Genomic DNA, 15497 nt, shown 5'->3' with positions numbered 1-15497 from the left:
AAAATCTTAACAAAAATCATATTTGGAGAATGTACATTTGAAAAAAATGTGAGATGTGAAGTCATATTAATGAAAGTATAATTAGCTTTTTATTAAAAATAAAAACCGCACTCACCTGAAGCATCTGTCTGTTTCAATCATGTTATTTACTGTGGTTTTGTTTTTTCATGCAGTGCAATTCCTTGTACACATGCCTGGGGACTGGCATAGGTCCAGTTGGCTTTTATTGGGGCCTATCTTTTGTTAAAAATTAGTGTAAGATGAAAACAGTGTATCTATTTTGCAATCTTGATATTACATGACAATTTCAAGATCTCACTGTAGATCAGTGTACACATCAAATGTGTGTCTTAAAACTCTTTGAATTTATTGTGAATGTTCATTTTTACATCTTCTTTTTACATTTCATGATTTTATTATCTCTATTACGTATGTATGAAATATGATAATTAAATTTCATTTTCTTCCAGAAGCAAATGGACTAGAGTTTTGACATAACTTGTTTTGAAATAAGTTCATCTGATAAGTAGTGGCTGGTAGCAAGGGAAAGCAGTAAGACTTACAGATCTTGAAAAGAAATTTAGAATAGTAACTTAAATAAAGAGTAGTCTACGGTGGAAGGAGAAACAAGTATGAAATCTAAAGAAGAAAAAATATGCATCATCTGTTGCTTTTTCTAAATTATAGTTGACAGTTGAAGCAAAAATTATAACACTTTCTGATGTGGTTCTAAATGTATATAGAAGAAATACTTAAGACAATTATATAATAAAAGGAGGAGGAAGGAGTTTAAAGAAAGATGAGGTTTCTATACTTCATTTAACCGGTAAAATTGTGAAACCAATAGACTATAATAAATTATGTGTATGTAATATAATACCAAAAGCAATCACTAAAAATATTATACATTTAAAAACACTATAGGTAAATCAAAATGGAATTATAAAAAACACTCAAGTAATCCACAGGACAACAAGAAAAAGAAAAAAAGTAAAATGAAACCAGAGAGACCAAACAAAACAAAAACTAAAATAGCAGACTTAAGCCCAAATATGTCAATAATTACATTAAGTATTAATTTTCTAAATATACCAATGAAAAGGTAGAGATTGGCAGAGTCGATTGAAAAACATAACCAAACCACATGTTGTCTAAAAGAAACTCACTGTAAATATAACAATACAGGTAAGTTAAAAGCAAAGGATCGAAAAAGATAGATATGCCAGCATTAGCCAAAGGAAAGCAGGAGTAGCTAATAGCTACTTAATATCAGATTAAGTCAACTTCAGAGCAAAGAAAATGACCAGAGACTATGAGGAACATTATCTAATGATAAAAAAGGTAAATCTACAAAAAAGATATAGCAATCTTAAATGTGTATGCACCAAATAACAGAGCTGCAAAATATGGGAAGCAAAAACTGGTGAAACTGAAAGGAGTAATGGACAAATCCAAATAAGGCTGGATACCTCAATGTCCCTGTAGAATGACTGATAGAAGTAGACAGAACATCAACAAGGATATAGGAAGACTGAACAACATCATCAATCAAAAGGATCTAATTCACATTTTTTGGACACTTCATCAATAACAGCTGAACACTCATTCTTTTCAAGTGTCAGTGGATTATATACCAAGATAGACCATACTCTGGACTGTAAAACAAACTTCAACAAGTTGAAAAAAATAGAATGTATTCTCCCACCATAATGAACTGAAAGTAGATACCAATAACAGAAAGAAGACAGGAAAATCTTCAAACACTTTGAAACTAAACAACATAATTTCTAATAACCCATGGGCCAAAGAAGAAGTCTCAAGGAAGTCAAAAAATACACAGACCTGAATGACAATGAAAATACACATATCAAAATTTGTGAGTAGAGCTAAAGCAATGCTAAGAGGAAATGTTATAGCACGAAATTGATATATTAGAAAAGAGTAAGTCTCAAACAATAATCTAAACTACTACCTCGAGAACCTAGAAAAAGAAGTGCAAAATAACCAAATCAGGCAGAAGGAAGTACATCTCAAAAATAAGAGCAGATGAATGAAAATGAAAAGCAGAAAAAAATAGAGACAACCAATGAAACAAAGAGCTATTTCTTATAAAACTTTAATAAAACTGACAACCCTCTAGTAATACTGACAAAGAAAAAGAGAAAAATTACCAGTATCAGAAATGAAGCAAGGGAAATCACTAAAAACTCCGGAAACATCAAAAGGATAAGGAAATACTATGAACAACACTACACACATAAATTTGACAACTTAGATAAAATAATTCAATTTCTTAAAAACCACAAACTACTACAGCTTATCCAATATGAAACAGATCATTTGAATAGTCCTATAACTATTAATCTGTAATCTGAAAACTGCCCCCTACCACCAATTCTTGCAGTTCATATGGTTTCACTGGAGAATTCTACAAAACTTCTAAAGAAAAATTAATAGATAGGTGATGTCAGTAAGATGGTAGAACAAGAAGCACTGAATCCTCCTTCACCTAATGAATACACCCAATTCAGCAACAATTCGTAGACAAATTCACTTTGTGAGAAATCCAGAGACTAATTTTAAGGCTCCTGCAACCCAGACAAACATGAAACTAGACTCATCAAAGCTAATACAGATATTTGGGCACCCTGTCACCAGAATTCCTATCCCTGGCACAGCACCTTAAATTTGCAAGTGCTGCACAAGTTTCCAGCTTCTCTGAAGGGAAGGAAAGAGTTGGTCTGCATGTTCAATATCCCAAGAAGCTATACAAGGAACTGGATTCTGTCTTGCCTGTCTCAGATCACTCACAGGTCCAGCATAAGCTACCCATGTGGGGGAGAACAGAGACTGCAGCTTGGGCTAGTAATAACCATAAACTCCCCCAGCTCAGCACAGAGCAAACAGACAAAAAACAAAACAAAACAGAAAACAAAAAAACAGCCACTAGCATCCTCCCTGGAAAGGGAAATAATTGGTCTGTGTATCTAAGGCCTCAACTTTTTCAAGGGCTGCCCAAAGAACTGGCCTCTATCTTACCCGTTCCAGTGACTGACAGGACCAGGCATACCCTAGACACCTTGGTACGGAAAATAACATAGAAAGCAAGTTGGACCAAAGTGAAGTCTTGGGGCCCACAGGGTCTCTGACCAGGCTGATTGGTGAGGGTCTTTTCCTGCACAAGGCCAATTCATGAAGTCTGAGAGAGGAGATCACTTTGTCTAATGCACAAACCCTAGCATAGAGAGTCAAAGAAAATGAAGAAATAGGTAAATATGTTCCAAATTCTTGACAAATATTTCAAACTAACCATCATAAAGATGCTCACCAAGGTTGGGAAAATGAGGTCATGCATGAACAAAGTGAGAATTTCAACAAAGCCATAGTAAACATCTAAAAGTATCAAACAGAAATCATGGAGCTGAGGAATACAATAACTGGACCGAAAAATTCACTACAGGAGTTCCACAATATGCTAGATAAAGCAGAAGAAAGGATTGGTGAACTCAAAGACAAGTCACTGGAAGTTCTTCAATCAAAGAAGGAGAAAGTAAAGAAAGCTTAAGGGGCTTATGGAGACCATCAAGTAGACCAATATACACCTTATAGAAGTAAATGAAGGAAACGAGAAAGTACCAAAAAGCTTATTCAAAAAAAAAAAAAAAAAATGGATGAATACTTCTGAAATCTGCAGAAGGAAATGGGACAAACCAGAAATAAAAGGAAAGTATCTCAACATAATAAATACCACAGCTAATATTATACTCAAAGAAGAAAACCTGACAAGTTTTCCTTTCAGATCAGGAAAAAGGCAAAGATGCCCATTCTCACCACTTCTAGCTAACAACTACTGGAAGTCCCAGTGGAGTAATTAGGCAAGAAAAAGAATTAAAAGGTATCCAAATCAGAAAGGAAGAAGTAAAATTGTCCCTGTTTGCCAATGCTATGATTTTATATAGAGAATATCATAAAGACTCAATTAAGAAACTGTTAGAACTAATAAATTTAGTAAAATTGCAGAATACAAAATCAACATACAAAAATCACTTACATTTTTATGCAATAACAATGAACTATCTGAAAAGAAAATTAGGAAAACAATCTCATTTTCAATAGTACCAAAAAAAATACTTAGTAATAAATTTAATCAAGGAGATGAAAGATTTGTACACCAAAAACACAAAATACTGACAAAAGAAATTAATTAAACACAAGCAAATGGAAATACATATCCTCCTCATAAATTGGAAGATGTAATACTGTTAAAATTTCCTTACTACCCAAAGAAATCTACAAATTCAATACAAACTCTGTTAGAATCCCAATGGCACTTTTTACAGAAATGGAAAAATAATCTAAAGTTGATATGGAGCCACATGAGACCCCAAATAGCCCAACAAATCTTAAGGAAAAAAAGCTGGAAAATCACATTTCCTGATTTCAAAAGGTATTACAAAGTGATAGTAATTAAAACAATATAGTACTAGCATTAAAAAAAAAAACATATGCTCCAATAGAACAGAATAGAGCTGAGAAATAAATCCACACAGATGTGGTCAACTGATCATTGAAAAGGTGTCAAGAGTACACGCTAGGAAACAGCCTCTTCGATAAATGGTATTGGGAAAACTGGATATCCACATACAAAGAATGAAACTGGGCCCTTATCTTATACCATACACAAAAATCAACTTAAATGGATTAAAGACTTAAATGTAATACCAGAAACTATAAAACTCCTAGAAGAAAACAGGGGAGATCTTCATAACATTGTTCTTGGCAATAAATTTATGGTTAGAACACTGAAAGTAGACAAGTGGAATTACATTAAACTAAAAAACTCTGCACGGAAATGGAAACAATCAACAGAATAAAAAGGCAACCTACAGAATGGGAGAAAATATTTGCAAGTCATATATTAGATAAGGGGTTAATTTCTAAAATATATAAGAAATACTCCTACAACTCAATAACAAAAAAACAAACAAACAAAAACAAAGTCCTAACAAGTAGGTAAAGGATTTGAATAGGCATATACACATTTCTCCAAGGAAGTCATACCAATGGCCAACAGGCATATGAAATGGTATCCAACAGCACCAATCATCAGTGAAATGCACAAAACTATGAGATATCACCTCACACCTTTCAGGATGGTTACTATCAAAGAAAGAGAGAGACAAGTGTTACTGAGGATGTAGGGAAATTGGAATCCTTGTATTTGGTTTGTGGGAATCCAAACTAATGCAGCCACTATGGAAAATAGTATAAAGGTTCCTAGAAAACTTAAAAACAGAACTACCATATGATCCAGAAATTCCACTGTCAAATATTTATCAAAAAGAATTGAAATCAGGATATTAAAGAGATATCAGCAGTTCCATGTTTACCGCAGCACTATTTACAAAAAACCAAGATGATTATGAACAGATTACTGGATAAAGAAAATGTGATACGTACATTCAATGGATATTATTCAGCCTTTAAAAAGAAGGAAATTCTGTAAATTGCAACAACATGGATGAACCAGGGGAACATAACAATAAATAAAATAAGCCAGTCACAAAAGGACAAATATTGCATTGGAAGTATATAACTGGAATCCTAGTTATATGAGAGTATTCATCTGAAATCTAAAAAGTGAAATTCATATAATTAAAGAGTAACTTGGTGGTTGCCAAGGGATGGGGGAGGAATAAAAGGGGAGTTACCAATCAATAGGCATAAAGTTTCAGTTAAGAAAGATGAATAAGTTCTAGAGATCTGCGTATCTATAGTAAACAATACTGTATTATATATTTAAAATTTGTTATGAGGTTTGATTCCATGTTAAGTGTTCTTACTGCAATGAATTTTTTTAATAATACATTTTTAAAATGACTAGTGGAAAAAAGAATTAAATACAATCTACACAATCTGTTCTAGAAAACAAAAGAAGATTAAACATTTCTTGATTCTTTATATTAAGCTCTTAGAATACCCTAATACCAAAACCAAAGAGGTACTAAACAAAGAAAATTATGGAGCAATATCCTTCATGACTATACATGTTAAATCCTTCACCAAATATTAGCAAATAGAGTTTAGCAATATATGAAACAAATTATACACCATGACCAAGTGGGGTTTACGCTGAAGATGCAAAGTCCAAAATTTGAAAAATCCAATGTAATCCATTATAGTAACAAGCTAAAGAAAAATTCATATGATCATATCAATCAATGCAGAAAAAGAATTTGACAAAATTTAACACCAATTCACAATAAAAGCTGACAGAAAAATAGGGATCTCAGGGAACTTTCTGAACTTGATAAAAAGCACCTATAAGACACCTACAAGAAGCAAAATTAATGGTAAAAGACTGACTAATATTCCTTAATATTGGGAACAAGCCAAGCATGACTCTTTTTCACCACTGTTATGCAACATAATGCTGGAGATTCTAACCAGTGCATTAAGACAGAAAAGGAAACAAAATACTAGTCTAAGAAGGAAATTAAAATGCCTTTATTTGCAGAAGACATGATTGTCTACATAAACAATACCAAAGAATCTTGAAGAAGAAGAAAGAGAAGGAGGAGGAAAGAAAGAAACTCCTAAAAGTAATAAATGAGTTCATCGAGGTCATAGGATACAAAATAAATACAGAAAAATATATTGTATTTCTATATGCCAGAAATGAATATGTGACCACTGCAATTAGAAATATGATACTATTTGCAATTGCTCAAAAATGAAAAAGATATAAACCTACAAAATATTTACAGGACTTGTACACTCAAAATGACACAACACTAATCAAACAATGTCTAAATAAATGGAGAGACATTCCATTTTCATGGATTAGAAGACCAAATAGTAAATCTATCAATTCTCCCCAAATTGGTTCCTATTAATATCTCAGCAAGAATTTTTTATAGATGTATACACAGATTATTCTAAAGTGTTTATGGGAAAAAAAGAAACTGGAATTGCTAAGACAATCTTGATAAAGAATAATAAAGTGGGAGACATGATTCTGCAGAATACTAAGTTTTACCATACAGCTACAGTGTGGAATTGGTAAAGAGATCAGTGCAACAGAATGGAGAACTCAGAAATAGCCCACATATAAATGCTCAACTGGTTTTTGATGAAAAGTCAAAAGATATTCAGTGTAGAAAAGCCAGACTTTTCAATAGGTGGTAGAGCAATTGGACCACCAGAGGCAAAACACAACAACAAAAAACTGACATAAACCTCACATCTTATAGAAAAACTAATGCAACATGTATTATAGACTTATATGCAAAATTCTTAGCTATAAAACTTTTAGAAAAATACAGAAGGAAATCCTTGGGATCTAGGACTCACTAAGGAGTTCTCAGACTTGACACTAAAAATATGATTCATAAAAGGAAAAATTAGTTAACTAGATACTATGAAAATTTAAAACTTTTACTGTGCAAGAGATTCTGTTAATATACAAGCTACAGAATGGGAGAAAATATTTAAAAACTACATATCCAGCAAACAAATCATGTTCAGAATATATTTTAAAAGCCCTTAAAACTCAATAGTAAAAATCCAAGCAATCTAATTCAAAAAGGGGTGAAAGAAATGAAGAGCCATTTCACCAGAGATAATATATGGATGGCAGATAAGCACATGAAAAAATGTTACAAATGTACAAAAGAAGAGGGGAGGAAGCAGAAGAGGTTAGTGTGGCTACAAAAGGGCCACATGAAGAATCCTTGTAGTGATGAAATGTTCTATATCTTGACTACAGTAGTCCCTTCCTGTGCTTGGGGAATGCATTCCAAGACACCTAATGGATGTCTGACGCCATGGATAGTTCAAAACATACACAGCTATGGTAAAGTTTAATTTCTAAATTAGATACAGTAAGATGTTAACAATAACATAGTAAAATAGAACAATTATAACAATATGCCAGCATCACTACTCTTGTGCTTTGGGGCCATTAGTAAGTAAAATAGGGGTTATTTGAATACAAGCACTGTGATACCGCTACAGTTGATGTGATGATCAAGATAGCTACTAAGTGACTAAGGTAGGTAGCATATACAAAGGGATGATTCATGTCCTGGGCAGGTTGGAATGGAACAGCAAGAGATTTCCTCACACTACTCAAAACGGTGCAAAATTTAAAACTTATGAATTGTTTATTTCTGAAATTTTCCATTTAATATTTTCAGACCATGGTTAGCTACAGGTAACTGAAACTTTGGAAAGCAAAGCCAAAGATAAAGAAAGGACTATTGTATATCAATGTCAATGTCCTGGTTGTGATATTATATATTATAGCTTTGCAAGATATTATTGAGGGAAATGGGTAAAAAATAGACAAGAACTCTCTATATTATTTCTTACAGTTGCATGTGAATCTTACAGTTATCTCAAAATAAAAAGTTTTATTTTATTTTATTTTATTTTATTTTATTTTATTTTATTTTATTTTAGTGGAGACAGAGTCTCACTCTGTCACCCAGGCTACAGTGCAGTAACACAATCACGGCTCGCTGTAGCCTTGAACTCCTGAGCTCAAGCCATCCTCTTGCTTCAGCCTCCTGAGTAGCTGAGACCACAGACATATGCAACTGTGCCCAGATAATTTTTGTGTTTTTTGTAGAGATGGGGTCTCACCATGTTTTCTAGCCTGGTCTCAAACTCCTGGGCTCAAGCAATCTGCCCACCTCGACCTCCCAAAGTGCTAGGATTATAGGCGTGAGTCACCATGCCTAGCAAAAACTTAACTTTAAAAAGTAACCCAACATAATGGCTGGTATCTTTTACAAAAAATAAAGCATAGAGACATCAAAAATCATAAATAAGGAAAACTAGGCATTTTCTTTCCAAAATATCTGCCTAACAATATAAAACGGGAAGTGAACTGAAAGCATTAAAAGAAGCAATATACATGAGCAAAAACTAATCTCAAAGGTTGTATTTTTCCACACATAATAAATTTTAAAGAGGTTATTTTTATATACATAGTGATGTAATAAATCAGTAATATAAAAAGTAAAGAATAAATTAATGTGTGCAGACATTTACATTTAAAATGTGTAAAAATATAAAAAGAATGGATTTTGAATTTTACATTGCTCGAAATTAAGAGTTTATTCAGAATAGTCACTGTTTAAGTAGACTCATATGCTTTGTTTCCATTAAATTGTGCAGCAATTTAAAATAACAATGTATTGGTCTGTTCTCACACTGCTATAAAGAAATACCTGAAACTGGGCAATCTATAAAGAACAGAGGTTTAGTTGGCTCACGGTTCGACGAGCCATACAGGAAGCACGACGACTTCTGGGGAGGCCTCAGGAAACATTCAATTATGATGGTAGGTGAAGGAGAAGCAGGCAGGTCTTACGTGGCTGTAGCAGGAGGGAGAATGGAGGAAGGTGCCATACACTTTTAAACAACCAGATCTCATAAGCACTCACTCAATATCATGAGAACAGCGCCCAGGGGGACGTTGTTAAACCATTAGAAACCATCCCCATGAGCCAATCACCTCTCACATGGCCCCACCTCCAACATCAAAGAATACAATTAAACATGAGATTTGAGCAGGGACACAGATCCAAACCATATCAAGGAAAAATGAAAGACAAGGCAAAAATGAATTTAGTCTAATATACTTTGCACCTCTAAAAAGTGCCAAAATTTTCATACTCATGATACATGCCTTGATGTATATGTACACCATATATCCGTGTCTGCATTTACAAAGAACATGCTCTTTTTACTCAGGTCATATGGTACCAGGAAGTCACTGCAAAATTAAATAAGGAAATTAGTGACCTAATTTTGGTCGTGTGTGTGTGTGTGTGTGTGTGTGTAACATTTACATATAAACAAATGCTAAACAATTGGCTTACATGTTTCTGTGAAATTGAGTCATTATTAACTGACCACTTTGCCAAGTGTGTTCACATTTTAAATTACACTGAGAAATGTTATACAGAGGGCAGATACTAATTGGCTCATTGTTTGAGTGAAGTGATTGGGTTAGGAGTTAACTAACCTGGTCAGTCCAGTCAAAGTAGTCATTCAGATTGTGTTATACAGGTACATCTTAAAGTTTTTAGGTCATAGACATTGTGGATAAAGGCATTTTTTAAGATAATAAATACTTCAGAAATTCGAAGTTTCTTTTTGACTGATCTTTAGCAACATCCTTGGACTTGAGGAATAAAGAAGTGATAAACATCAGTGTGTTATTAAGTCCTATTTTTCCTTCCTGAAGATAAACTCCACCTTTATTCTTCATTTCAACTTCAACCACCCTTGTTCTGGCTTTCATCACTTATATTTAAATGCTGCTGCAACCTCCTCTCTGGTCTCTCTGCCTCTAATTGATTTTTCCTCCGATCCTTTCTGAGCACTGCACTTCTTAAAATACATTTTTCTATTTTCACTCCCCAACTCAGGGCTCCATCATGATTCAGTGCCGTCAACTCCTCTAGCCCTTCCCAATCTATTCCAATCCCCCATTGAGCCTTGCTTCCTGCAATTCACCCCCACACACTTCACCCCAAGCAAGTGTCCTCACATGCCCCTGTGATTACCCAAATCTGCCCTCATGTCTGAGATTTTCCTGCCTGAGAATATTCCCCTACCAACCCCACTGCATTCTCTTTTAACCTTCCTCTAATTTCCATGCTACCCGTACTTCAAGGCCGAGCTCAAGACTACCATCTTCAACAATCCTTGACTTCCCAACCTGCAGTCATTGTTGTTCCTGATTGTCCTCTTATCCAATTCATTCGTTCATCTGCTCTATGCAAATATCTTGAGGTATTATTTGTGTGTCAGTTACTTTGCTCATTGTAGTACTTCTTTCATATCACTTAATTTTGTTCTATGATTAATATATTTGTCAAATAAAAGGGATCATGCCTTAATATTCTTTTCCAGATCCCTCGGTACTCAGCAGTGGAGTTGGCATATTATCATCACCATTAACACCACCAATATTGAACATCAACTGAACTGCTTCTACCTATAGTCAGTACTCTCCTTGGCCCTGAAAACTCAAAGATGTAAGATATGACCCTGTAATCACAGTTTACGTGGGGAAAAAAGTGCCAAATGAATGGTGTGTACTATAATGTTAGAAGGCCTCAGATGCAGGCGCAAGCACTGAGACAGAGCATGACAAAGGTGATGCACCTCTAAGTGTTTTCCATTATTGTGGTGGATCCTGCAGTGACTGACCCAGCCTCTTGGGGACTAATGCACCCATTTCAAGCTGCTGGGACTATCAATATCAACTGCTGTACCCCTCACTGGTGATTGCCTGCAGCTGCACAGGATTACAGCCCCTCCCAAAGGGCAACCCACAGGCAATGATTAGTTTATTCAGGGAAATAGAGGCCCAGGTGCCTTTGTTTCAATTTCAGTCAACTCTGAAGGGCCTTATAACCTCAGAGCTCTGGCTAACATAGGTAGAGACCTCACTTGCAATCACGCTTCAGCTTCTCACTCTATCCAGTACTTCAATGATTACTTGGTTTTAAGTTATCTTCCAAAACCACTCTCCAATAAAACTTGGGCTTGGGCATGCAACTTCCCATCTCACAATCTGGTTCCAAGGATCCCAATCTACTTTCGTGCTTTCAAAAGAAGGGTATAGTTACCTACACAGTTCCTAGCTAAAAAAAAAAAAAAAAAAAAAAAAAAGTTCTAGTTCAGAACACTAGCAAACAGATGCCCTATCTTAACTTTTCCAAAGTTCTTGGAGTCAGCAGGAATTTCTGTCTCATCTCTCACAAATAAAGAAACTGAAGACTAGAGAGAGGAAGTGTCCAAGACCACACATCTAGGACATAGCGGGTCCAGGACTCAAACCCTGGCCTTCTCAATCTTACCCAGTGTTCTTATGCTACACTAGACAGTTTGGAAAGTGGTCTGTTATTAAGAAAAGAATATGCACATCAAAGGTAAACTTGGGCTTTTCTTTTCTACCAGTTACTAACCATGTGATTTTCAGCAAATCATTTAACTTCTCAAAATTTAATTTCTTAGGTGGCTTTGTGTCTATAAAATTGACATGAACATACCTCTTCATAGCATTATTATGAGAATTAACTGAAACATAGAAGACACTATTTCCTGTTCTCATAAAGGAGTGGTGATGTATAAGATCAAAGACGTTTGTAAAGTTCAGATTGTGGAACTTGGAATATTTTCCTGATCATCCCATTGAAAGTGACCTCTCCTTTTGATCATCTCTTATTTAAAGTGACCTCCTATTTCTCTAGAATTCCACATATCATGGTTCACACTACTCTTAGAAATATGCACATTTTATTTTTTATAGGCTTTATTTTATAGTTATTTGCCTTAATTTTCCCATCAGTATGTGAAGTCTTTGAGGGCCAGAATGATCCTAGACATTTCTGTACACGTCTCAGAGCTTTGCTCAGTAAGTGTCAGAGAGTAAATGTTGCATGGATGTATGTTGACTGTGCTGATACATGCTAAATAAATGGATGCTTTGTGGTGCTGCGCCTGCCCCAGCAAGTCATCATGTGAAGGCAAGAAGATAATACATTTACTGTGAGAACAGGCTACTCTGGAAGACATAGAGGAAGTTGCAACCAAAGGGAACAGTGAATTGAAACATCCAACCTGCCCTATAAAAGAATGTGGACCTATGGACGTCAGATTTTCTTGGTACCGACAAGCAGCTAAATCACTGATTTTAAAAATCACTAAACTCATTTTAATGAGTTTTAAAAGCATGGTATTAGAGTAAGGGTTACTCTTATGGGGGATAAGAGTAAAGAGTCGGGGGAAATGGGAAGTGCTGCTCCACTACTGTTCATTCCCGGGAAACATGGAAACAAGGACTAGGAAGAGGGTTCCCCCAACAGTGAGCATTTACAAACACTAATCTCAGTCAAATCGGAAGTGAAGACTTTTGCTGAGATGGAGGATGGGGTGGAAATGCTGCTGTAGGAAATGTGATAGGGAGTCAGCAAAAGAATTGTGAGCAGCCATAAAATTAGAAAGCATGACTCTGTACGGATCCCAGTCGGAACAGTTTTGTGATTTTCAATAGCAACACTCAACAGCCCAGCTGTGTGACAAGAGAAATAATATAGTAAGGATGACCTGGGTGGAGAAATTCTCTTCCTTTGACTTATGCCTTGTGCATGTTCATAGATTTAAATATATATGATAGAGTGTCAACTCATTAGAAATATTAACATATTGAATCCTAGCTCTTATCCTCCTATCGGAGAGATGGTACAGCAGAACTACTAAGAGCAAAAGCTCTACAGACTAATAGTCCTAGATTTGAATCCAGTCCCTATTCCAATTGGCAGCATATCCTTGGGAACATTATTCAACTGTACTATATATTGTATATACAATAGTACATATCCCTTAAATTAATTGTGAGAAATAATGCATAAAACATTTTAACACAGTGCTCATGAATGCTGAATAAATGCTAAATAACAATAAATGAGGAAAAGAACTTGGCACACACAAGATTAAGCACTACTTGGTTTAGAGCTTATGAGAATTAGATCAGAGGTTATGAAACTAGCACTTATTATAGTTTATAATTAAATACAATTTTCTCATTTATTATTTACTCCCCAACAGACTATAGATTCCATAAAGGCAGAGACCTTCTCTGTTTTGACCAATTATCACCCAAATATAGTACCGAACACCTAGCAGGTATTAATTAAATAACCAGTTAATTAATTAAAATGAGCAAGCTATTAAGCTAAGACAATGATCACAGAAATACTTTATTAGGAACTTGTGTTTCCAGATCACTCTGCAAGTTATCATACTGATTAAAAAATAAATAACATAAACAACAAATCAATCTAACCTTCTTCCAAGTTTCTAGTTAAATGCCTTTCCTTCCCCAAACAAAAAATAACCTGCCATTTTGTTAGTTCTGTTAAACCTCCATTCCTTCAGTGACTCCTCCCTCCCCAGCCTACAGAGTGTGTGCGGTATTGTGGGGGTGTGTGTGGTATTTTGTGTGTGTGTGTGTTTTCTCATCACAACACTTTTACTTTGTCACCTAGAGCAGTCCTTTCTTTCTGTTTACAGTCCCTGCCACTATTCCTACTTACTGTCCACAACTGCTGCCACTTTGATTTCCCTCTATAATTTGATGTTTATATTAGAATCTTGAATCCCTTTAGAACTTTCATCAAACAGTATAATCAGTAACATATTATAGAAAGTGACCATCTTTATTTATCCTGAAATTGTACATAGAGTAAGTAGACAAATATTTGTTTGGTTGTGTTATCACTTTTAAAGCAAAACTCCCGAAAGCATTTTTTAAGTAGAAATTGTGAAGGGATACTGGATGCCAGGAGTGTAAAAATAACTAAGATGGGAAGTTGCCATTTCCTCTGCTAATTGACATCACTGTGTCAGAGTTTTCAGCTTTTCAGGGCTCATTTTTGCTTTTTGAATACATGAAAAACAACTAGAGACCTTCACACCTTTTGCAAACTGTTGTTTACTGGAAAGAACTTCTTTAACATTGGTTGACTGTGAGCAATGCTTATTTATTTTCTTATCTCTCTTTCTAGTAAATAATAGATCTTACCTAAAAATGGTTGAGGCAACCCTAAAGGCTTTGTGATTCAAGCATTAAATGACAATCTGCCATCACACTAGCCTCCCCCACTGACAGGGAATCCTTCCTCTGGATCTTCAACAAGGGCCCCCTGATCCACGCAGCTTTGAGAATATTCAGCTAGTAGAATTTAGATCATATTTGCTATGTATGTCCAGCTATTTTTCTTTCCAGTATGTTTCTTGAATTCACCCTTGGTGAATACCAAGCTACCTTGATGTAGCTTCTGGTGGAAATTAAATATGATACATTTCAAGGATGTAAATTAAAGAAATCCTTTTTTAAAGATAACTCCTCTTGCCTGAAATAATATTTTAATGTATTTATCATCGATTTTGGTGTTGAAGCCATCTCTATTAATACAAAAGAAAGAGTAACTTCCAGACTACTGATTTACCTCGCCTTCAGTCAAATTTTTAAAATATTTGGAAAAACTGATTCTGGGTAATTTAAGCCCATACAGCCACATGAGTAAAGTGATTTGGCTGTTAATAGGAAAGAAAAGAGAAATAAGTTTAAGTAAATAAACCGAAAAAGCCACCACATCACAGGTTCACAAAATAGCAGAAACAAGGTATTTTTGTTAGGTGAAGGCTCTCTTGTGGAATTAGGTGTATGAGTTCAATTTCATATAGCAACGGAGCCCTCAAAGAGGAGTTAATTCAAAGATAGAGAGTAAATAAATATTCCTTAGTGAAACAACTGCATACACAGAAAAAAATAGTCAGCATCAACATGTCAGAGACAAACCACGCTAATGCACAGTCAGATACCCAGAAAAAGTCAAGTATATGTCTTTTGTGAAAAGAATGCTAATTATCAAAAAGCTCATGAAGACTTAACCTAGCCTTTTTGTTTC

This window comes from Mandrillus leucophaeus, unplaced genomic scaffold (genome assembly GCF_000951045.1).
Source record: "Mandrillus leucophaeus isolate KB7577 unplaced genomic scaffold, Mleu.le_1.0 Scaffold353, whole genome shotgun sequence".
NCBI classification, from domain to species: domain Eukaryota; kingdom Metazoa; phylum Chordata; class Mammalia; order Primates; family Cercopithecidae; genus Mandrillus; species Mandrillus leucophaeus.
Note: the sequence above shows the minus strand (reverse complement) of the source record.